The sequence below is a fragment of the Falco punctatus genome (assembly GCF_963210335.1).
Source record: "Falco punctatus genome assembly, chromosome: 15".
In the NCBI taxonomy this organism is placed as follows: domain Eukaryota; kingdom Metazoa; phylum Chordata; class Aves; order Falconiformes; family Falconidae; genus Falco; species Falco punctatus.
In genome coordinates, this window is record NC_137595.1 from 20950539 (window position 1) to 20974820 (window position 24282).

Here is a 24282-nt window from a genome sequence, read left to right on the forward strand (position 1 = left end):
TTTTTCTTATAGAAGTAATTCTGAAACACTGTGTTCACATTGTTTCTTATATGGTTGTTTTTTTCTGTGATAAACTGAATAGATCAGGCTCTTTCAGGTCTTTTATTAAGTGTATTTCTCCTGAAGTTTCTCTCTTTAATTGTTAAAACTCCTTTTTAAACATGGATGCTGGACTAGCTCCTTGCACACAGCCGCAGTAGAGAACATTCTAGCCCACATATTAGAGCAGAACCAAATCTACTTCTCCTTAAAAGCAGACAGCTTCAAAAGGCAAAGCAGCAATAAATAAGCTATGATTGTGGGTCTGGAGAAACTGAAATTTCACCATAATGTGGTGAAAGAGAGGAATGTTTGAACCTGTTTCTGTGAGTGACAGAATTATGTTGGTGGCTTATTCAAACACATAGTAGTCCTCCTAACAGCTGTGTTACCTGCCATGGCCAGGCACCAGTCTCAGCCCCTGGGAGATCATCAACCATTCAGATCTCTGTGGAAAATTCAAGGGTCATGCTCAGTCTAGACCAAAAGAAAACTGTTGGGAAACGTAAGCGTCTGCAAACATATTTAAGTACCATTACGAAGAGGACAGGGACCAATTATTTTCATTAGGCAATAAGGCCAGAACAGAGACGACTTGGGAAAAAAACTGTCTAAGAAGAGTTAGTCGATGCAGTAAGGTTCCAAAGGAGATGACCAGTCCCCCATCAGTTGAGATCTTCAAAGCTAAGCTTGACACCTGTCTTTTGGGGCTAGTTTAGCGATAGTGAGATCACTTCATCCATGAAGCAGAATGATGGATTGGGTTGGCCCAGCTGAGATTTCTTCCAAGCCTAATGATCATGTGGTTCACATTCTGCCAGCACACCCAGCTAGGCACTCAGCTTCTCAAGCAACTTTCCAGAAATAAAATATGTTAATATTAAGTGTGTGTGTATGCACACGTGTGTGCAACTCTAAGCACAGGGTAGCAAGTCATGTAACTGTTTGGGATCTATTTCTACGTTGCAAACAGTGTTTGAAAGGCCGGTGTTGTGCAGAACTTGCTGTTTCATCTGTGCTGCTATGGACTGTGCCACAGAACTAAACCCAAGGTAATTCTCCAAGAACATCCTGTGTTTTCTTGCAATTCCAAGTTTCTGTCTGTGTGCTCATGAATCTTCCTGCCTCCCTTATATAGCAGGCATCATGGGGAGAAGTGTGAGGAGTAAGTGGTGTAGGAGGTATTTTGAGACATTCAGCTTACGTCCCACTTTCTTAAATATCCCCAGTGTTTTCCTGAACTTAAGGACACATCTTCACATTGGCAGGTGCTCAGAAGAGTGTCTTTGGATCTGACTGACTTAGAAGGCTTTGGTGCTACAGGCTTCAGGAGCCTAGCTTCGAAGTGAAAGCACTGTGAAAGCAGCTGTTAGCATCTAGAAGATATCCTTCCTTCTCCTGCTTAAGGACATCACTCCCAGGGAACTGGTTGTAGAATATTGATCTAGGACTACTGGAATTTTGGCAGTTTGCCACTTTAGTGAAAGGAAGGAAAGAGAATCAATTTAAGGAGGAAATGAAGGAAAAGATACATTACCTTTTTGAAAGTAAAAATCGGGTGCTAGAGCTCATTTTCTATGAGGTTCAGTACATCTAGGAAGGTTTGAAGTTCTATTGATACAAAATATCTCTGTGGCTTCGTTCAACAGCATCACAAATTCCTGGATTTTTAAAAGTTTGTTTTTCAATATATCCTTTGCAAGTCTCTCTTGACGTTATTCGTGACTGGGTGGAAGGTGGGTAACTACCTTTCATCACGATCATTCTTTGGCTGCGCATTTTAACAGCTGCCTTCTAACTGAAGAAAAGCATCATAGCTCCAGAAGTTATTTTCATGACCAGCACAGTAGTTATCCAGGAGATGCATGTACGTATGCTGACATTTACAAGCACAAGGAGTGGCGGTGGTTGACTCTAATGAGGTACAGTTTCTTAAAAAGCTGATGGCAAGACCTTTAATTTGAAAACACCACTTTTTCTGCTGATGTTTATGCTGCTTGCTTTCTGTGTTCCATGAGGTAGGAAAGCGAGACTAGCCTAATGCCTTATAAATACCTTATACCAGCCTGTATAAGCTGATGGTGTAGAGAAACCTTTAGTCTTCATGAAATGAGTTCAGATGGGCCAAATTGTAGGACTTGAGTTCAGGAATGTTTGGCAAAATTTAACTGTAACTCAAGCCTTGAACATGGGGGTTTGAGAGTGGTGGTGTGTCTCCTTGTTGTGCTCTGGTTGTGTGAAAATTGGTCCAGTAAATACATACTGCCAGGCTGCTTCTCACAAAGTGTGAGTTCAACAGCTTGAATTTAAAAAAGAGGTAAATGCATCCATCTGAAGTTTAGCTCACAACTAGCTCTTGGATCTGCTGAATCCATGCCTCCGAAAAAAAGACAAAAAAAAACCCAAAAATGAACAAAAAAAACCCCACACAAAACCCACCAAACCAAATTTTTTCTGCATTTAAAAACACTTTGTATATGTTACTTAATATTTTCTCTCTCTGCTTTTAAAACCAATTAATTTAGTGCAGAGACAGAAGACAGAGGTAGTATATTTGTAAACCTTGACTATCATCTGCTGTCTGGACAGGTCTATGACAAAATAAGATCTGAGGCTTGGACACTGAGCCACAGCGCTTTGTACCAGAGCTGAGTTCAGCTGCCTAAAGACAAATTATGCAAATACCATTTGCCTGTGGTATTGTTACAGTTTATCCCATAAATAGTGCTAAGGAATACTTAACATGAAATTCAATAAAAGTAAACAATACAGCCTGTTTATTTTTCAGCTTCCAAAACAAAAAATAATCACATTCACAGAATTTAACCAATCTGACAGCTTCTCCTTTAATCACATAGTTTTATTATGAAATCAGGGCTGTTCACTGAGTTAGTATATATCATGCTGGTGAGTCGGAGCAAGATCACCTTCCATTTGCTTATAATGGTGAGATCTTCTAAATTCAAGAGATGAACTGTATGCTGAGTATAATGGTACAAAGCCCCAGTGGAAGTTTCATTGCACTGAACTAACACCCTGCCCTAGCTCCAGCTCTACCCTCCATCCTGTTTCATCAGGACTAAAGTAGAAATTGAAATTTTAATACTCTGCTCCATTACAATGGTGTAAATCCTGAATAATCCCCTTTAAATCAGCTGAGTTACTGTGATGTAACTAAGTGCAGACTGTAGTCACAGTTGCCCTGAAGGCAGTCTTTTTTTTCTTTTGTTCTTTCCCTCCAAATATAGAAAAAACATTATTGTGCTACTAACGGAATATCTGTACAATAGAAATTTGCTTTTATTTGTTCTCTAGCTCAGCAGAGCTATGAGAAAACAGTAAATGGAAGTGAAGATTCTGAAAACCACATCATTCCTGGAAACTTTAAACACATTATTGCACTTTGACACCTTCAAAACAAGCAGGTTACAAACCTTCATGTTGGGATTTTATGTTCTTATTACACGGAAACTACAAATACATATATATCAAAAGTCTGAGCTTATGTGGCTGTAAATCCACTCTGAAAGGAGGAGCAAATAAGCAGTTTTTTTCTGGTGGAAATTTTTAGGATCTTTTTGTCTTACATTATGTCAAAATAAGTTTTAAGTATATTTGACTTGGCATCTTTCACTTTGATCCCCCAAACAATTGTTAATCAAATCCTAGAATCCTGATGGCGTATGAGAGTAGAGATGTCAAACTGATGATGTGCAGTCCACTCGAGGGATTTCTGGAGGGGCAGGTTTAAGTTTATGCCATTCTGTTTCTGTTTATACAGCTATTTAGGGTTCACCTTTGAGGTATTTTCAACCCCATGTTTGCCAGCCATCGTTACTGTAAACCCCTTAGTTCAGCCTGTGTCTGGTATGAGACTTGTTCCTCCCCTGGCTGCCTTGCAGCCAAGATTTTTCTTCAGGATCTTGGACCTTTTTCCAGTCGTAAAGCCCTTGAGCACAGGGAGTCTACCTACGACAGTCAGAATCACAGAACCATCTAGGAGTCTTACAGGGCAGCTTCTGGTTTCTGAACCTTTTCTGGGTTTTGCCAGTTTTTAAGTACATAGAGGTAGGGCCAGGAGGAAAGACACACAGTTCTCAGAGATAAATCTTAGAACCATTCCCCATAGTATAAAGTGTGATTTGAATGATTTTGTTGCAGATTGCAGTGTATGGTGTGGGCTGGACATGGGGATATCATGGTTCACTTGACTAAAAAAGCCAGAAGGTCACCTCTGCATATCTGTATAAGCAAATCCTCTCCTTTAAGATGTGCAGAAATGTTATTTATTTACTATCTCTTTTCCTATGCTTTGACTTTTAAAAGGTGATTTTCTTTTGAAACAGCTTGATCGTTTATCTTTCCAAAAGCATACATAATCACCTACAGCTAAAATTCCTGCATGTTAGAACCTACTGTGGACAAATATTTGATTTCACATCTCACATTAAGCAGTATTTCCTGGTTTGCATTGAGTAACTATTAGGATTTAATGCTTTTATATGGGTATTGCAATTTCAGGCAGTGCCAGGAAAAAACTAACAACTCTTCTTTAGCAGAGCTTAGGTTTTAAAAGTTAATGAGGGACACTTGAAAACTGGCAGCTTTTCAGTCTAAGAAGAAAGAATAGGACTAAATATGATGTAATGAGAAGGGGAAAAAATAGAAGGCCCTACCTTCCATTTGTCCTGACCACCATGTGCTCTTTGTAAGTATGGAGTTGAAGGTGTGATGTTAGAGTAGCAGCAGTGGAAGGCCACTAATGCTCCCAGGTCTGTTTTCAAGTGTCTGACCAGAAATGCAAGTTTCTAAGTGGATATGCAATGGTAGGAGAGGCAATAAAGGACACACAAGCGTCTTCTTTTTTTCTTACCTTTTTTTTTTTCTTTCTGGTCATTTCCTGGATGTATAGGAGGTAGTATTTATGTTTGTGCGTGTAACTTAAAATTTTAAAAAACCCTGTAGTCTGGAAATTAAAACTAGCAGAGTTAAATCATAAATATTGTTTAGTCACTGCTGGACTGCCTGAAAATCACAGAAGTATCATAAAGTCCAATGGGAAAGGATTAGGAATATTAGTGGGGGAATTTCTGTAGGCTATAGAAGTGTTATTACAGAGTTTTTACCGGGGATTATGAGCATTAATCTGTGGTTACATCTGCAATTTACAGACCCCCCGGGATTTTTTTTCAAAATGTGGCCATACACTGATAATAAATCACAGCCATGTGGTTATTAAGACATGTACTTTTGGCACAGGGACGGCTGAGCATTCAGAACCCCATTCAGATGTTAAGGCCCTTATTTGGTTTTATCTCCATCCTCTACCACCTTTTATTTTGGTTGTATATTTGCACTGTCTAATGTAAAGAGCAGTATACAAGTGGGCGAGTGTGTTATGTTTGAGAATGGTTATTCTTCTGCCATGATTGTTTCTAATGTAGGCCATGAGTAGTGTTGGATAACTGGTTTATGGGCTTCAGAAAACCTGCTGGAATGACATCTATCACAGTATTTCACCTAGGAGCAAATAGAATTTACAGTTTTCCTGTACCAAAAAAAAAAAATATGAGTCAAAGGCCTTAGTGGCCTGTTTTATCCATTTTATGCTGAAAGACCTGCAACAGAGGACTCAGAAGAACTGGTTTCCTTTGCACTAATACGCTGCTATACAGGGTTTATCGGAGTCAGTCAAGCCCCAGTCGTGCTTGGTATTGCAGTGATGAGGAAAATCATCATGTGGGTGAAAGAGCTTGTAAATGCTTTGAGACTTCTGGATAAAAATATAACACGGGAAAAAAGTTATATTTTTCCCTCTATAGTTGCTCTCTCTCTCTCTATATATATAGTATGCTCTAGGTTTAGAACCAGCTATCACACACTTGTAAGCATGAAGATGGGTAATACTAAATGTCAAGAATGTCAAGGAGGGCATCAGCTGACTCCCACTGTGGCTATTTTCCCCAAGGAATCCTCATACGAGCTGTATGAGTCATTAAACAATTAAAATCTGTTTGCTGAAAAATTGTAAAAGTTTTCACCGCAATTGTTAGAAAATGGTAGGAATTTAAAAATTTTGTCAGTCTTGCAAAAACGTCACCAGCTCATTTGTCAGCCAAAACATTTTGGCTGAACTGTAACAGCAAAATCTTTCCAGAACTCGACACTTTGTTGAAAGCCATGTTTGAAAAATGAATTTTTTTTCACTGGAAATCACATTAAGAAATTGTGAGCAGAAAGTTTGATTACTAAGTGGAGAAGTAAAAGCTCCATTTTGGTTTCGTTATTTTCAGGTAACAGATCTGGACAAATGCTCTATTTGATTTCAGTGGATTACCTTTAGTTATGTGATTAACCAAAATCAATTGGAAAGACATAAAGTACAGTCTTGGGCAGCTCTAGTTATTTCACTTGAAGTCTGGATTTTACATTCTGGTTTTGGAACCTTCCTAAGCTTCTGATTTACCTGAAAACAGGCTGGGAAGTGTTACAAAGTGTTGCTGGGAACTTTGAGAGTGTGGTGGGCAAAACTGATAATGGGGAATTAGTATTTTAATATTTCTTCCTTCAAATCCAATATGCACCTTACTTTATCTTCCTGCTCTGTTGTATAAAAATACTTTGTAGATGCTATGAAAATACTATTTAGACAATATGTAAACAAATAAAGAGTAAGAATTAATAATTAAAATGTGATTTTCTGGCCTTGGAAACATAATGACTGGATAAGCTTATGCAAAATCTGAAATTAAGAAAAAACCCCACGTCTTCACCTGTATTCTTGCTTTTAGAGAGAGAATGAAAGGAATTAACTTTTGTATTTTATTTATTCTTACTTTATCTAACCTAATCCACTTCTTCTTAGATCTGGCTCATTTTGTTGGAATAAATCTTATCTTTTAACTACTTAAGGCAAATTCATGAACAACCCTTCCATCACAAGCAATGATGAAATGAAAGCCAAACATTTCCATAAAAGAAATGGTAATTCTGAGAGCAGCATCTGCATTTTACAGGCAGAACAATACACATCCAGTTTATGTATGCTATTTTTAATCAAAAATTTAGGAGCATCAAAACCACATAACTGCGTGTGGAAAGGTCAAAGCTACCTACATTTGTTGCTGGAATGTTAAGGAGATCTGTCTGTGACAGATGTCACAGCCGTGTTGCAGCCCAGCAGTCACTGCAGGACAGCTCGGGTATGGGCATGGAGCAGGACGCACGGGGGAAGCCCCCAGCCCTCCAGGCTGCACTGCTGTAGATACGTGGAACCTGACAGCTCTTCATTTCTTATACACTGAATAGGAAAAAGGCTTCTGTATCTGAAGACTAATTCCTAGAGGAAGTCAGGAAGCATTGTCCTTAAAAAGTGGGCCCAATGCTCAGCTGTAAATCATTACAGCTGCTGTTACATCAGTGAAGTTATGTCAGTTTGTAGCAGCTGAGAATCTGTTACAACAAGAAAAAGACTTAGTAATAAAACAGTTCTCTCATAAAGAATCAATGAATAACAGATATTGTGATGACTATAGGGGTGAAACTACTTCTGAGTTTCCTATAAAGGGCTCCCCAGTCTCCCTGGCCAGGCTGGGGCACGGTATGAGCAATATGAAAACTGAGGATGGTGCGGAGGGCTCAGCTCCCTCCAGCATGCCCGCGTGGATGTGGCTCTTAGGGACATGCTCTGGTGCTGGACTTGGCAGCGCTAGGTTAGTAGTGGTTGGACTCAGTGATCATAAAGTTTTTTCCAACCTAAATGATTCTGTGTGAGTGATATTCAGGTATTTTCAGCAGCCTTCAGGACACTGAAGTGAGCTGTCGGCCAGTTCAGTTGCTTGATGTGTGAGTGAGCACGAGATGGTGAAGGACATATCTGAACTGTTCTGGGTGCTTGAATGTGCTCTAGGGGGAAGGGAATGACTGTTCTGGGTGCTTGAATGTGCTCTAGGGGGAAGGGAATGTTTGATTCCTGGCTGGAGCAGTTTAAGGAGTGAAACCTGTATACACGTGGGAAAGCTAAACAGGAGTGACAGACCTGGGGCTGAGTGCAGTTTGTAGTTGGGTGTGAAATAACAACTTGGGAGTCACCAAATCTCTTCCCAAGCCAATAGAAAATATATATGTGCATTCCTCTGTGCTCTATTCCCTCTGCACACGAACTACGTTGTATTTGTACATCTAGCTGTTAACAGAGTACTTTGGGAAAAAGAAAGAATTTATTTTTAAGATGCTTTTTATGGTAACCAGTATTAGGCTGCTTCCAGCTAGATTGAGATTTTGTGTGGCTTTCTCTCTCTCTTTTTTTAAATTGACCCAAGCCAACCCTCCTATCACAATGTTAGTCAAGGATAGCCTTTTCCCTTGTTCATTCTTAGAGATGTTCTCCTTGCAGGTGACTTTCAGTGCAGCACTTCAGAATGAATGGAAGGGGCCAGGGAAGCTATGTTGTAAAAATACACTGTTTTCATTTTATCTTGGACTTTCTCAGCAGCTTCTGTCATTCATTTTCCTGTAGCCAGCATACCAGATTTCACAACCAGTACCTCAGCAAGGCTCTTCTCCGATTGTTCTAAGTAGGCTTTTTTATAGAACAGCTTTTAAAGTTTGGTTACTTTTTTACTACTTTAATGTTATTCCTCCTATGTAAATCATACTAACACCCACCTGTGCATCTGCAACGTGAACAAAGTTATTGGACAGAATGCCATTTTGCAAGTTTTCCTAATTCCCAACTCTGTGATTGGAGAAGGTTGCTGTGGGAATTTTCATCTGATGAAAGGTCAGTTGGGAAATGTGAGGTCTGGCATTTCTGTTTTGCACAGACAGCTATAATTGTCTTCATATTTTTTAGCTCCATAGTTATTGAAAACAGATTTAAGGAAAGAAAAAAGAAAGCAAAACTTTAATTCAAAACTCACTAGAAGAAAATACAGGCTATTTTCATGAGCTCTCCAGCCAGAGTCGAGAGCTTTAAGCTGTTTTGCCTATAACCTACTTCTGTCCATCTCGCTGCATGAGGCTGCTCTCTGTAAGCTGAACTCCTGGTTGTGACGCACCAGCCATCCATTTAAATGAAAGAACCAGCGTGTAACAAGCCAGCACTCCAAAACGTGGTTAAGTGACACTAAAGTGATTGAACAGTATTCCTTTCTGTGAGACAGATGAACCAGATTCCTGCCTGTAGAGATGCTGTCGCTTTTATCCTGGGGCTATATATATAAAATATATATATTTCATTAGAACAGGAGTGACCTTAGTATCTCAGACGCTGTCCAGGGGCCAAAAGGCAGTGCTAGGGAAGGACATAAGAACAAAATGGTATGTATTATGCTTTCCCAGTACTTTCATGATTAAATTCCAGCTGTCAAAAAAATTCCTTTTGCTTCAATAATAAGGATAATTTCTCTCACTTTCCCAGTGAATGTTCATTGCCCCAGCATAAGAACTCCTGTTTGCTTGCAAATGAGGTTGTGAGTGAAAAGTCCAGGGGGAGGGAAGGAAAACGGCCCCTGACCTGGCTGCAGCAGCCTGTCTCAAGTGGGAGTTTTCTGCATCAGCTGTATTTGTCAAACAGCCTGTGTTGCTGCTAACACTTCTTAACTCAGACTAAATTTTACACACTCAGTAGTGTGTAAAATAAGCACAACTGGCCTCATTATATAGAGTGTAATTCCCTCTGGCTTAATAGATTGTCCTCTTTCCAGGAATCCTGTGGATGTGAGGAGCACTGCTTTGTGGTGTGAAGCTCTCCTTTATTATAGCTTTTCTCTGCTAAGCTGTATTTCTATTCCTGCTGGTTTTTTTTTTCCCAGCTAGTGCCAAACACCAAAATAGATGTTTATCAGTTTGGTCCTTCTACTTTGCACTTGTGACATAGCTTAAAAATACAGTAAGTCTGTTTTTAAGATTCCTAATACCTGGTAAGAAAAAAGTATTCTGCTAGTATAAATTCACCGAGATGTTTTTTGGAGTACCTAGGTAGATTACATTTCTACTGATGGACTTTATTCTGGTTCAGGTTTTCTCTGTGGTGTGTGCTTTTATGCTGGGTCCGAAGCTGCCAGTTGCCCTGCTGCTGGCAGGAAGCCATGTAAAGCTGGCATCAACTCCACTTTGGAGGTTCTGGCTAATTTTAGGGAAATGTGATCACGTGCCCTCACCTGATCCAGATCAAATGATGCTGTTAGGTGATCTGGTAGTGCATGATCTGGTGTCAGTGCTCCTGTAAGTGTAACTTTGAATGACTTGGAGATGAACCTGATATGTTCAGACTGCTACTGGGTTTTTTTTCCTAAAAACACCTCTGCAAGCATATTTTCCATGAGAATAATCTTGCATGGGAGGAGCTAGTAGTACTCTTACATTTTCTGAGCTAAACAAAAAATAGCATTATTTAAACAAAGTATCTATGGGTGAGTAATACACCTAACAGTTAAGTACTTTAAACTCACATTATACAGTTTATCAGCCTTTGTTTCTGCAGAGTGTAATGCAGGCATCTTTTATTTTTCTTTAAATAGAAGTTTTATCTCAAAGTTAAGCCAAGCTAAAACTTTGAGGCATCAAAACAGTGCTAACATGTCAGGAGCGGATAATCTCTGGCACAACCGATTGGTTTGGACTGGAACCTCTGGAAGAAATCACAGGCTGGCTTCCTTCCAGCCCTCCCCTTTCTGCTCTGCTGCCCAGCTTCAGGTTTTAAGACCTTTATCCTGAATAAAACCTAGGAATATCTATAGAAAGGAAGGTCTGTAGCTGACAAAAGATAATTAAAAGTATGTAAAAGGAGGATGAGCTTTTTTAGGTGACCACTCTTGAAAAACCTCTTGCTGTGACTATCCCTTCTCTGCACCGATCTACTTTAGTTTGCCAACAAGTGGTTGCTATCTTCATTTACGCGAATGCTGCTTCATGCCATCACTGTGCTCATACAAAGCATTCTCAAAACTCCTGTGGGAGTGCAGACAGCCTCAAAGAGTGTTTGGTGGTTAGAGTGTGGTGGTTGTCAGCTCATTTTTAAACTTCGTGTAAGTCTTCAAGGAAGTGCATCTTCCAAACTCTTTTTAGAGAATTTTAAACATATTTTTCTACTAAAAGTATTTTTGCATCTGTTCTTGCTTTTTCAAGTTGGTTCTGAGTTTAATTCAAGCAGAATGCTTTCATGCTTTCATCTAAAAATAGTTTGCCTACATTTTTTATCCATTAGACCGAAAGAGGCTGTGGTGCTGTTCTCCCACCTCATCATACTGTTCTTCCTCAGAGGGCAGCAGCAATGCCAAGCTGTAAAGATCCATTCCAGTGCTTGTATCTGGCCTCTTAGAAAAGTCACACGTAGTTTCGCTGGCAGTGTAAAAACAGAGTCTGGGTCTGTGATGTGGTTAAACCTATTGACAAGTTGCTGAGCTGTCTAGTGACTGTGTTTTCAGTTACTCTGTTGTGCTCATTCAAACCGCTATAAATGCCATTGCTGTTGCAGTACAATTTCATGGAAATGCCTGATGATGATCTGTAAAGGCAAAAAAATGAAAGATAGGACATCTGGTGAAAGACTGGGAGGTACATAAGTTAAGCAAGGAGAGCAACCACTAGGAGCCAAAGATATTGATGTTTGCACCTCTGTGATTTCCCAGAAACATTGTGAATGTTGCCTGGAGGTTAGGAAACCAGGAAATCCATACAGCAGAGAGAACAACGCACGGAGAGAAGCTGGTATAAATTTGATCCGGCCATTCTAGCAGAAAGCAAGCAGGACAGGGATCAGGTGTGGAAGAATAGCCGACAGCCACCAGCCACCTTAACATGGCAGGTGGAATAGTAAAGAACAACAGCTAGGTTTGTGTTACAAAGGAGTAAACAAGAAGTCAAGGCCACTGATCAGCTTGTAGTTCCTCTTTAGTCTGGCCTGCTTTTACTAGGCACCTTGCTGCCTGGGAAGTTCGTAGCCAGCAGACTGTACCCAGGCAGAACCTGCCAGCAGCGAGCTTCCCACGAGCTTCCTGCGCAGCACAAGTGCTGGTACTTATGTTCAGTTATTCTAAAGACTCCCAAATCAATCTGAGGACGATGTGCTGTCCCTCTCAGATACTTACTAATATGACGACAGTGTAGACGTTGCAGAGAAATATCTGCTTTTCTGTGAAGCCACGCTCAGAGAAGACATGCTTTTGGAGAATGTTCCCATGCCCTTCCAGTTCAGGTTTGCCATAGGCTTCCATGAGAATTCAGCCCATGGCTGTTGCGTTTGGGGACCTGGGGTCTTTGGATACTGGGGGGCCAGTGTTTCTTTCATTCTGTTAACAGGTTTTCAAATTATTCTGTAATTGCTATTGCTAATGTCTTGAGACAATATTGAATTCACTGGATGTACTAATTTCTGTGCTGCTCTATAGACACTGTCAAAGCTGTGATGCTTCTTGATTTCAGTTTGTTGAATTTGGAGACATCTGTAAAAGGTATCAGTAACTTCATGATTTCAGACCCTGAGACATGAAAGCTGAGGTAGTGTGTACAGAAGTGCCTAAACACCTTTAGGTCTTGCCAGACCATTTGGTGTTTCACTGACTAAGAGGCAGCATCAAAGATGTTTACCAAATCTGAGTGTAAATTGGCATTTAAGTTATTGGGGAGGCAAATGGTACCATCAACGGCAGCAAAGGAATATCCTGGATGGTGCTGAGATGGGGGAGGAAAAACTTGCATTAGCCATTGCTGTGCCTGATCCATGGCTGCGTTTCACGTGGCTCTGGACTACAGAATTAAGCAATCATAACTGTGGTCTTGCTAAACATGTTAATGCAGTTGGTTGGCTTTGTTATGACTTACTCTTTTTTTTGGTCACAGCACTGCAAAGCGCCTCACCCTAATTTAAACCATATGGACCGGGATCATGTCATACTTGGAAAGAAACCAATCAAACAAGACATAAGAGGGTGGGCAGGCCTCACTTGTTTTAACAAACTTAAAGAAAACATTTCTAAGGGGATATTCCAGAAAAACATGCTTACCGAAAGGCCTTGGAACTGAGGTTTCAGATCATGGATTATACTGCTCCTCAGTTACTGTTGTCGATTTCTCATAGGTATGACTAACTTAGGCAATGTTTAGAATTACGGTGAGCTTCATATTCATTTGCTGTAGATCCCTGTTTTCTGGTTAAGAACATACTTACAGGTGTAAGAATGAGCACCATAATCTTCATACATCTTTTACAAATTATTGTGTCCAGTGGAGATGTTGCTGTTAATTTTGCTGATGCATATGATCGTGTGCCTAACTGGCTCATAAAAATGTACTCGCTGTTTCTCTGCTTAAGTTACTGAAATAAATAGAAGCATAAAGAAGGAAATTGGTGGTGAATGGTATTATAGAACTGATAACCCTACCAGCAAACCTGGTGAGAAGGGAAATAGTCTAGTGTTCTATTTACCAGGTATATAAATCATTATTTCTAGAGAAATTTCTGATGCATGTATCAGAGATTTGGTTCTGAGGTCATACTGGTATTCAATCTTTAAAACAGCTGTTTCACCTTTTCTGAGAATTTTGTCTGGATTTCTTCTCCTATCAACTTATTCCTTATTAAGAGATAAAACAATTTTCAAGACACCGTAAGTTCATTTGTGTAAGATTCAGCAAACAGCTAACGTTTACATGTAAATATATATATATTTATAGGACTTTACTTCCTGTTTGACTAGTCACAAGAAATAATTAACTCCTGGGAGGGGCAGCAGAGAAATTCAACAGGAAATATAGACTCTATTACTTGTAAAATTTTAACTTTTACATTTTCAAAGAAATCTCTCTAGTTTAATAATAATATTATATAAATCCAGTACAATGCTTAAGTATTGTTGCCATGAATTTAGTTATCTTTTAACTGAACTCCCATCATACAAGGAAACCTTCAAAATTACCAACGTTCTAGTGTGTTTTCGCAGTTCTTTTATTTCCAATACCAAGATTTTTAATTCTTACAAATCTCAACTTTTTTCCATTGTGTTGTTTTATGGTTACTTTTTCACTGTTTTGAGTGAATCTGTGTATCTGTTGCTATCATCTCTGTTTCTGTTGTTTTGTGGGTTTACTGTGTCAACTTGTGACGTAATTCTTACGTCTTCCTTTATAGGAGTTATTTTCTGCAAATAAGTAGCTATACCTTGATTTACACTGAAAACTTCTTGATTGTTAGCTACAGAAAACACACCTTTTAGCCACCAGCATTTAATTCCTAGTCTAGTGTGTCTGTAATTAAGTCTTGAACTAGTTAGAAATTGTATTTAGATAGAATTTTCTCTCCTTGGGTTTTTAGACACAAATTTCTATTTATTCCATAACTGTCACCTTCATTTTTGCTGTTGGCTTATGTGCAGGCTCTTGTCAAAATCCTTGGCTGCAGCTTTGTCATTAGAAAGCCTGCAAATGGTGTGGGGACGTGCTTCTTATGATTGTCAGGTCTCTGAGTGTCTACTGTAACCTGCATATGTGCCATTCAAAATTTAAAAATATACTTGATTTTATGGAAAGGAAAAAAAAAAAAAGACTGCTGGCAGCACCTCATTTTGCATTAGGGAACTTGACTTTTCCAGTTCTAACAATTCTTTGAGGTAGTCAACAAAACTGCAGAAGGGGTGATCCCACCCTAAAAAGTGGCAAATTAGCTTTAACCGTATGTCTCAGTATAAAGCCTGGTTTGGCTTGTTTAGATGGGTGCAAATGAAGAAGAATTCCGCTGGCATTACTGGATTTCTGTCACCATAAGCCAGTGCAGGAGGCAGCCCGCTGCACTCTGAAACTGCCACAAGCACGGGATGGGGCACTGTGTGCTGCGTCACTGCTTGGGCCGGATCTGAACAGCATTTCTTGGCAATTTGGTGAAACTGGCTAACACAGAAGCTCCAAGAGGCACATTATAATGGCTTTAAATGTTGTTTATATTTTGATATTTTTAGCAGATACCAATTTCCCTGAAGAAACATTTTTGGAGATAGCTTTTTGTCCTGCTCAGGCTTACTGCCCCCAGAGCCCGTGTGTGTGGAGCAGGAAGGCAATAGCTCAGAGTCAGAAGTCACAGCCCTTCTGCAAAGTGTTAGCAGCTGTAAAAAGAAGCAGCCCGAGTACAATACCAACACATATAGCATATGGAAAACTAGTGATCTTGTTTCCTGGAGTCTGTTTGGTTTTTGTTTGTGCTTTTTTGTGACCACGTAGAGATAATTATTCAATGTTACTTGTTCCAACAGAACTCATATTAGAAAGGTCTTAAGATTTTTACTTGGTGAGTATTCATTCCTCTTTTCCATATTCTCCAAAAGGCTTTGTTGACAGGTTTTTTTCTAGCTAAAATAAGAATTGTTTACTATTAGCCACAGATGTGCTCCTTGATAGACTAGATTTGACTCCACTGAGTGCAGTGGGTGGAATGGTTGAATAGGAGAATTGAGGAATTCTTGGGCATCTCAAGTTGTTTTGCAATAAACTTACAGTAAATTTTGCTTATTCGTAAGTGACCTTATCTTTTTTGTCAAGCTCAAAGCAAAATTGTTTGACAATAAAAAGTCAAACCACTTTGTTTTGTTATCCTGACCCTCCCTCCACCTTTACTTTAAAGATGCACCTTTCAGCCAATTCACTGTTTGTTTCATAAGTCTCTTTCCAGATTCAGGCTATAGAATAACTATATACTTAGATTAATTTTCAAATGGCAAGATTGTATTTTTTCATTTATATATGTATTTGAGTGTGCAGTTTCTATTGAGTTATGTCAGAGCTTTTTCCAAAATGGTGATTGCGCACAGCTTTTTCAGCACTCCTGCCTTATATATTCACACCAGTGAACGAAGAACAACTTTACTATTTCTACCTCTCCCTGGGTCAAATCCTGCCAGCAGTTAAGCAACTTTTTAGAAAATACTTTTAGTTCCTCATCAGCTTTATGTATAGCAGCTGGTCTTAACAGTGAATTGGAGCAGGCGATGTACAAATTGAGTATTATTCAGTTTATTCTAAGGAAAGAGTGGTTTGTTAGGATGAGGAATGAAGAAGAAAATTAAAAATACAATCTTCAGGTCTTGTCTCTGCTTTATGTAGTTGAAACTACATAAATTGAGAATACTTGCATGTACTTGAAATGCACTTGAAAACTCCCAGAGCAATTTTCACAGAAGTGGAGTTTTGACAACGTTATCTTTGCCAACATTTGACTTCCCTCAGACGTTGTATGATGTGTTTTTAGTTGCCACTGTCTGCCACAAAAGTGGTTCTGTTTCAGTGGCACTGTAGTCATTTGTGAGTGTTGGAATGAAATGCTTAGTATAAAAACAAGATTTTGACACCAGTCAAATTAGTCATCTACTTGTTTGGGAGTATGGTTATTGCCGGTTCATGCTCACTCATGGTAAATGCAAAGGCATTTTCTATGCCTTTGCAGCACGTAATGTTTCAGCAATGTGAAACAACTAGTGTGCTGGGGTTTGACTGCATGGAACTACAACTTTTGTATCTGTTTTGACAAAGACAATGAGTTTTAGCAACACTGTTCTTATGCCACCGGACTTAGATGAACATGAAGGCATTTTCTTTAAATATTCTAATGCAGTCTGTAAAAAGCTTTGTATGTTACACACATCTCTTCTTCCTGAAGGCAGTACTAGTGAAGAAATGGTGTGGTTTAAGTGTTTATTTAAGTTGGGAGGGGGATATCAAGGCATTACAAGAAGTCTTGCCTAATCTTTCTTTTGGCTGAATTGCTCTGTGACACCTGTAGATGAAGGAAGAGTTTAATCTTCAAACTTCTTTGTTTTAGCTGAAAACCCCAACAGCTGATATTTCTGTGTCTCGTTTGGAACATGATAGTCCAAGAGGCCAAAAGGGGAAGCTCATTATCAGTGCCCTGGGCTGCACTTGTTGTATAGGCACAGTATTTTACAATAGGTATTTCTGCCTCCAGAGACGTTCTGCCTCCATTGCACTTTGCTGGAAGGCAGTTATCACATTAACATGGGCCAAAAGATTTTTCAGTAAGTGGTTTCTGTTGTCACAGCTTTCACTGGGATGTCTCTCCTACTGCCTTTGCACTGGCACGTAGTATGTAACGGGGACAGCTGTGGTGACCGTGTTCTCTTCCCTTTCTGCTGCAAGTGGAGGAGTGAGAGTTCACCAGCATCAGAGTCGATTACTAAGATGGGTAGTTACAGACATGAAGCTTGAAGATAGAGGTCTGTAATTGTCAATATTTCACTGGTAAACTACCAGCAAGGTAAAGAAATCTTAAACCATTTTTTGCTGGATGCCAACTAATTTAAGAGCCTGCTTTCAGGCTGTGTTGGAGCTGGAAAATACAGTTATCAGAGCAAGCACAATCTCTTGTCGCTTCTGTTTCCCAGGTGCTTCTCTTGGGATGCAAATGGCAATACAGAATTTCCTTGCAAAGGGTGAAATCCAAATAATGAATCCATCTTTCTGTGATTTCAAATCTCCTAAGGACTCAAGAATGGAATTGCTTTATTTCAGGCTACATGTCCTCACCCCATAAAGGAAAGCACTAAAATTATAAGCAAATCAAAGGTCACCTGCCTGTCACCAGAAGAGATCACCAAAACCTCTGAGAGGTGGCAAAAGGCATTTAATGGTTAGAAACAGCAATTGCTAAAGAAGATCTTCAAAGCCTCCTTTCTTGATTTTGTACTTGAAAGCAGTGTAACCCTAGGCCACCTGTCTGGCTGTCAGCCTGCCCATTCCCATCGTGCCTGCTCTTTTTTACTGCAGATCAATGGAAGATAGAAGTCATGGAAATTACCGGTACAACGCAGCCATGGAGGTTTTAATCCCATCTGCACTCTCCTTCTCTGTCTGTGGGTGTCTCTCGTAAAAGGTAACATGAAAATGTTATTAGAAAAGGAGAAAAGTCTAAGTGAAATGGAGACACTGTGCCAGCAAAGGGAGAAGGGTTTTTGAATAGTTTTGAGTATTTTGCCATCCCAAGCAATGATCAACCTTTAAGTCAAAAGATGAAGTTTCATTTTTTTTATCTTTTTTCATTATCTTCAATAGCAGTTGCAGTCTATCCCTTCATCCTCTTTTGTACTTTGGAGCTGATTTGACAGGCATATTTTTTTACCAGCGCAATCTTAAAAGAAAACATTTCTTTTATGCAGGCTGATGGGATGCGGGCAGTGTCAACCACGTTAGTTTGCGGTGGTCTTTCAAGTGCGGAGAAAGTACTGAAAAATGGGATGGAACAGACAATGACAGAAAGCCATTACTGCCATTTAGCTTTTGAACGTCATCTTTTGACACAAGCACAATGCAATGTACTGTAGCTCATTCCAGGAGCTATAACTAATCAACTTCTGGGCCCTTTTGATCTCTGGCAAGGTTCACGTCCAGACTATGCAGGTACCTCTCCCTTCATCATAGACTAAATTGAATCTTGAAGTAAGATGTCCTATTTGAATCTGGGCTCAACCTTAGCCACCAGAGCGCCTCTGTGTGTGTATGTGTCCTTATCATACCCTCCTTCAAACTGCAAAATCTTGCTAAGCCATAGTATGTGTGTGTATCTTCCCCCTCTGGATGAGCTGTAGAGCAGAGATGCTCAATTTTGCAGTGTTATTGTTGACTGGTGCTGTGAACTTCCTCAGCCCACCTGGCAGCCTCTCGGTCTTCAACTCTGGCATTTGATTTTCACAGTGTATTTTGGATAAAGCAGAAAGAAGTGAAAGAATGTTCAGAGATGTTGAAGCTTTGTGTCATTTGCTGAGGTGCTTGTATGCCTGATTAATTATTGCCTAATTATAAACCCTTGGGATCATACTTTTCACCAGCGAGAAGAAAATGTTACACCGTCTGCCAAGAAATATCAGATTTTCCATCCCAGCTGTTTTCAGATTAAATGGCTAACCATGAGTTTAAGAGCTGTTCAGCTGCACTTTGGTATGTGTTGCCTTTTGTTTATCTCTCTAATGCCATGCCAAACAGAACCTCTGCCCCTCTTGTCTCTCTCACAGAAGATTTTTCGGTATCTAGCAGCAGTGGAGAGGTACAGGTGACATGATGTATTTGGTTTTCCCTTTTTGCATCTCAGGATGTTGCTAAGTCCACTCCAGAGGAACGAGACAGAAATACAGTAACGCTCATACTGTGTAGCTAGGCAAAGGAACAGTGAAATGATTTTTCTTTTTTCTCCCCTATCCCCCTTCTAAAGACAGAACAATACTGTTCGGAAAACTTTGGTCATGGTTGAGATGGCTAAACTGGGCAGTAGGTCTCCTGTTCTTGATTTCAGAGGTCTTGTCAAAAGCGAAGAAACTCAGTCAATGCCATCATAGTTCACAAACGTCCTAAAGTCTTTTTTGATGCACTTGTGGTTTGTGGAACACCATTTTGCGGCCACAAGAGACTAGCAGAATTACCATTAGCTGCATGAAAAATAGACACCAGTTTGGGGTTTGGTCTCTGGAGACCTGTTATGTGTGATTGGGACTGCGGGGATGAGGTGTAATGGCCAGTTTTGGTCCTAGTGCTCTTTTTGATACCATATCCAAGAGTGAAAAGAAGATGCAGTTTGGCAAATGGGTGACTAGCTGGGCAGCTCCTCTGGGCTGCTGGAGATGGAGAACGGCTTCCAGGCAGCTGCCTGGCTTAATGCTACTTCTGAACCTGGCAGGTGCTGAAATCAATGTTAGCATAGCATGGCTGAGCCACCTCGCTCTGAGATCTAGACCAGAGGCAGGTACATCAGCTGAAGATGATAAAAGAGGAGGAAGGGGACAGCAGGGATGCAGCCCATTGGGGCATTAACCACTAAAACAAGGAGTGGATGCATATGGCCATTTGTAAGCAACAAGCGAAATGTTTACTACTTGTGTGGACTTGAATCTTAGAAGTTGATTTGTAGTTCTTGATTTGACTGTGACATGTTAGGAAGAACTGACAGAGCATTTGAAGATGGAGAGAAGAAAAAGGTTATTATGAAGAGATTTTACAATAAATAGGAGAGTAAGAAAGTAAACCTTAAGAGAGTAGATCTCGAAAACCCAGACTTTTGTTAATTCTGTTTGAATAGCTAAGCTTCCATGAGCAACAAATTCAGGGAAGACATGACTGATGGAGAACTTGCAGTTCCCTAACAAAGCAAGAAGCAAAGACAGAAAGGATGGCCGTAAGACTGGTTTGGGCAAATCAAATGATCCTTAGCCTATTGCAAGAAAGGAGCGTGTTTAACTGGGTCCATCAACAGGAGTGTGGTCTAATACACATCAGAGATATTTCACTGCTGTACTGGACATTGGTCTTTGACAGAGCACTGTCTCCAAATTTGAGAGAGATCTATCACAAAAAATAGGGACCAACTAGAGTCCTGAGAAGAACACAAATTAGAAATCTGGAAATCAATGACTTGTGAGGAAATGCTGAAGTGTTGTGGGATGCCTAGTCTAGAGAAGCAATGACTGAGGGGAGGCAATACCAGTATAAGTGTTTATAAGAGGCAGGCAGTGAATGTACTGCTCTAAGCAAGCAAACAGAACAAGAAACAACAGGTAAGAGAATACCAGATTTAGAAATTTTAAAGACTTTCTAAAATGCTGATCGTTACTCACTGGAGTAGATTACTTAAGGAGAGTCTCTGTCATTGTAGGTTGCAAAATAGAGTTGGGATAAACACCTATAAAAAATTGTGTAGATGGTACTTTGAGCTCCACATCTGGGTGTTAGCTCCATTTTGTGTAGACTAGATACTAAGTCTGTGCAGAAATGAAATGTCAAATTTCTGTTAAAAGGCAACATGAAGAAAATTTTCATTTTCATCCAGCTATGCTTTATAGACAACATAATAGTAGAGAACACAGAGGTTCCCACGAGAGAAATGATGTTCAGTTTGTCTTAGGACAGGAAACGAAGACTATGATTAATCTGTGCTCTATCCATTAGGAAGTATTGGCCCATGTCACTAATCGATGTAATTTAAGCTATGCAATAGGGCTGGATATCTTAAGGATAACAAAACCAGAAAAACATCTGAATCAATAAGCAAAATAAGATTGTTTCTGGTAAATGTCTGTATATTCTTTGACTATAGCTAGAGGGGAATTTTGACCTCTGCAGACTTGCACAGGGTATGATGAATACATGTGTGCCAAGTGGTATTTCAAGCCCCTGAAATTTCTTGTTTGGAGGATTTAAAGCAGAGCTGTGTTTGAGTTAAATCCACTGTCAAAGCATCATCAACAGCCTGGATCTTCTGGGAGGAAAACCAAAACATCACATCATCCAGCTAGTCTGGCAGATTTTTCTCTCCAAAGTCAATAAATCCCAGAAGAAACGCTTCAATCGTTAACCTCTTCTCCCTGACATTTGTGCAGGTGTAACAGGCTCCCCAGTATCAAAGTCAGCAAAATTACCAAAGCTTCATGTTTCTATGGCTCTTTTTTTCTTTTAGTCAAGAACTTTTCCTGCTGTTTTTCCTTTTCACAGACATCTTGGCTACGAAGGGCAGGAGCTTTCAAGATGGCTAAACTGATTTCATATCCGAGTGTAGTACTCACTAACGTACCTACTCCTTCATATTTCTTAGCAGGCTAAGTTTTCTCCCAGAATCGCTCTCTTCTTTAAGTAGGGTACCTCTGTGAGAAAACTGTGTTCAAATATTACACATCCCAAAGGCTGTTGACTGAGTTGACAAAATATGCAGTTGGTTTGGGATCATGGGCAGTATTTGCTACATGGTTTAACGGAGGAGCATTCTAAAAGGTATTTATCCAGCAGTATTTTCTTGAAAGATTCCTTCATTAAAGCAGACATCTTCATTATGTCACTTTTGCTGTGTTTCATTCGCAGCCTAACTATATCTGTCTTCTATATTCACGTTAGGTCTCCCTTTGCCACTGCTTTTTGGACCTGAGCTCTTCTGAGAATTACCTACTTACATGCTGGCATTTGGTGTTACTTTAAATTCATATCCCCTCACCCCCTCCACCTTTTTTTTTAAAATCTCAATTTGTCATTGAGCTGTTATCTTGCATTTGATGGAAAAAAGTATTAATGATCATAACTGCTGTTAACATCACAAAGATAGTGGAGCTGGCTAACATTATAATCTGGTTTATCAGCTATATCTAAAATGAGGTAGTTACTTGAACCAAGACTGAAAACACTTCTTTCTCTTCTTTTTGCCACGTACCTCTGTCAAAGGAGGAGCTTTTATGAATATATGAAAGTTGGAATTAATGTTTTTATAATTTCCCTTTTTTCTGTAATGCATGGAATATTGTCAGTCGGAAGTAGATACACAGCTTAAGTGTGTTGCTGTTGTTTTCTGAAGGAAAATGTTGGGTTTGATGTGGTTCTCAGTGAGGTTTATGAAGGTGAAAGTGGATCGCAAATGCTTTAGTAATTTTTCTTTAGGAAACAAAAACAGTCTAGAAAGACAAGGTAGGGAGGAGAAAAAAAGCACCAAAGGAAAAAAAGCATGGGAAAATAAGAAAAATAAGTATTTTTCTCATACTAAAAATAAATTAAACTGGTTTTATTGTTAGATAGCATGTGATTCTTCATCATGTAGTTGCATTTGTAGTTGATGTTTATAGCCGGGTTACAAACTTTGAAATAAAGTTTATTTTTTTTCTTGAAGAATAACCATGCTAGAACTAAAAATGCCAGTGTAAACATTAGCGCAAATACTTTTCCATTGGAGTGGTGAGAGTGTTTTTTTATACTTCTTCCAAAGAACGATGCCAGGTTCCTGTCTCTCCCAGACTGCACCATAATATCTGGGCTGAAATACACAGCCTTATTTTTTTCTTATCTTCCTGGAAGCAACCTTTTGAATTCTTTACCTTCTGTTCAGAAGGACCAACCCACTGCTGCTGTGCTATGCCCTGACTTCCTTGCCTTAGGCTCTGTATTTTAGTTTGTGAATCGACTATATCCAAGGCAGACTGTCTCTGTGTTAGACTGAGGGATTGAGAGCCAGGAATTTAGTCCCGTTCCCAACTTTGTCATTGGTCTGGGAGGAAAGTTACTCCAACAGGAACAGGGACCTTCTCTCACGAGTGATTTGAGATTCGTGAGACCATGAGATCCAGCAAAGAGCCAGATACAACTTTTCTTAGAACTTTAGCCTTCAGAACAAAAACATTTCTTTCATATGTTTTATGCCATGTAATTTGCATTTCATTCCAGCAGTTAATTTTGTGGCAGACTCAAATTTGTGATGCTGCTTTAAAAATGTATGAGGTACTCGTATGATGGGGACCAGCTCATGGGAGGCTCTGATGGGGTTGTTCATGGTGTCATTGCTGCTGGCTCCCACGGAGGTGGTGGGACAAAGCAGACAGGGCTGCCACATCCCCAACAGTGTATGACAGGCTGCAGCTTTTTGCCTTTTCACTTGAACGGTGAGAATTTTTATTTATTTCTTTATTTATTTCCCCTACTCGCTGAAACATGGCCTAGGCCAAAGCTAGTTTTTTGGGTTTAGTGGAAAGGAGGAGTTTTTAGATCTAAATTTTTTGCTGATGTTCAGCAAAGAAAACAGGCCAGTTCTCAGTCCGTTCTGTGCACTGCCACTTCCAGTCACTTCGCCAAGCACCTTCTTTCTTATATTAAAATCCGGTAAGCTCTTCAAGCAAAAATGTGCTATCTTTACTTCAAAATGAGCCTTTGCTCATATGTGTTTGCCTAGAAACTGTTAGGAGAGTTGTGTCTCCCCATGGGAGGGGGGAGCAGCTTCCTACCTGCGCTGTGCAGCTTCTGGCACTGAGCACCCACCAGCCACAGGGAACAGTGGTGGCAGCGCCTCGTCTTCTGCAGTACATTTGTGTATGTTAAGCCATTTCTTTACAGCTGTCTTCCTTTCATAGACAAACTGCAAACAATTAAATGAACCTTTTTCTGTCCTTTACAAGTATAAAAGTTTTCAATATTGACTCTACTATTTGCTCTTAAGTACCTGCCCGTTCCCTCCATCCCGTTCTGAATGTGGTCACTCTGTCAGGAGCTTTTACATTAGCAGCAGAACTAATAGAATATACTTGGATTTACCCATATAGGGGGACTTTATTCCTGGGTGGAGACCAAATGCGGATAAATGAACTGCTTAATTTCAAAATTAATGCAAAGGAAAATAACCCCCTACATGAGCACTGGCATAGCTAGTTGTTCTTTTCTTTGACCAGTGTGTTTACTACAGACTGTAATTAAAATAATTCTGTTAAAACACCCTCACTTTTCTTTTTTTTC

The 24282-nt window shown here is 39.8% G+C and overlaps 1 long non-coding RNA gene across 1 annotated transcript in view; it reads right to left on the bottom strand.

Moving 5' to 3' along the window:
- LOC308053759 overlaps positions 1-7942 on the bottom strand; it is a 46495-nt gene extending 38553 nt beyond the window's left edge. Inside the window, exon 1 of the long non-coding RNA XR_013923786.1 lies at positions 39-7942. This is a non-coding gene — a long non-coding RNA (uncharacterized lncRNA). The remainder of the gene's footprint in view (positions 1-38) is intronic.
- Between the last annotated feature and the right edge of the window lie 16340 nt (positions 7943-24282).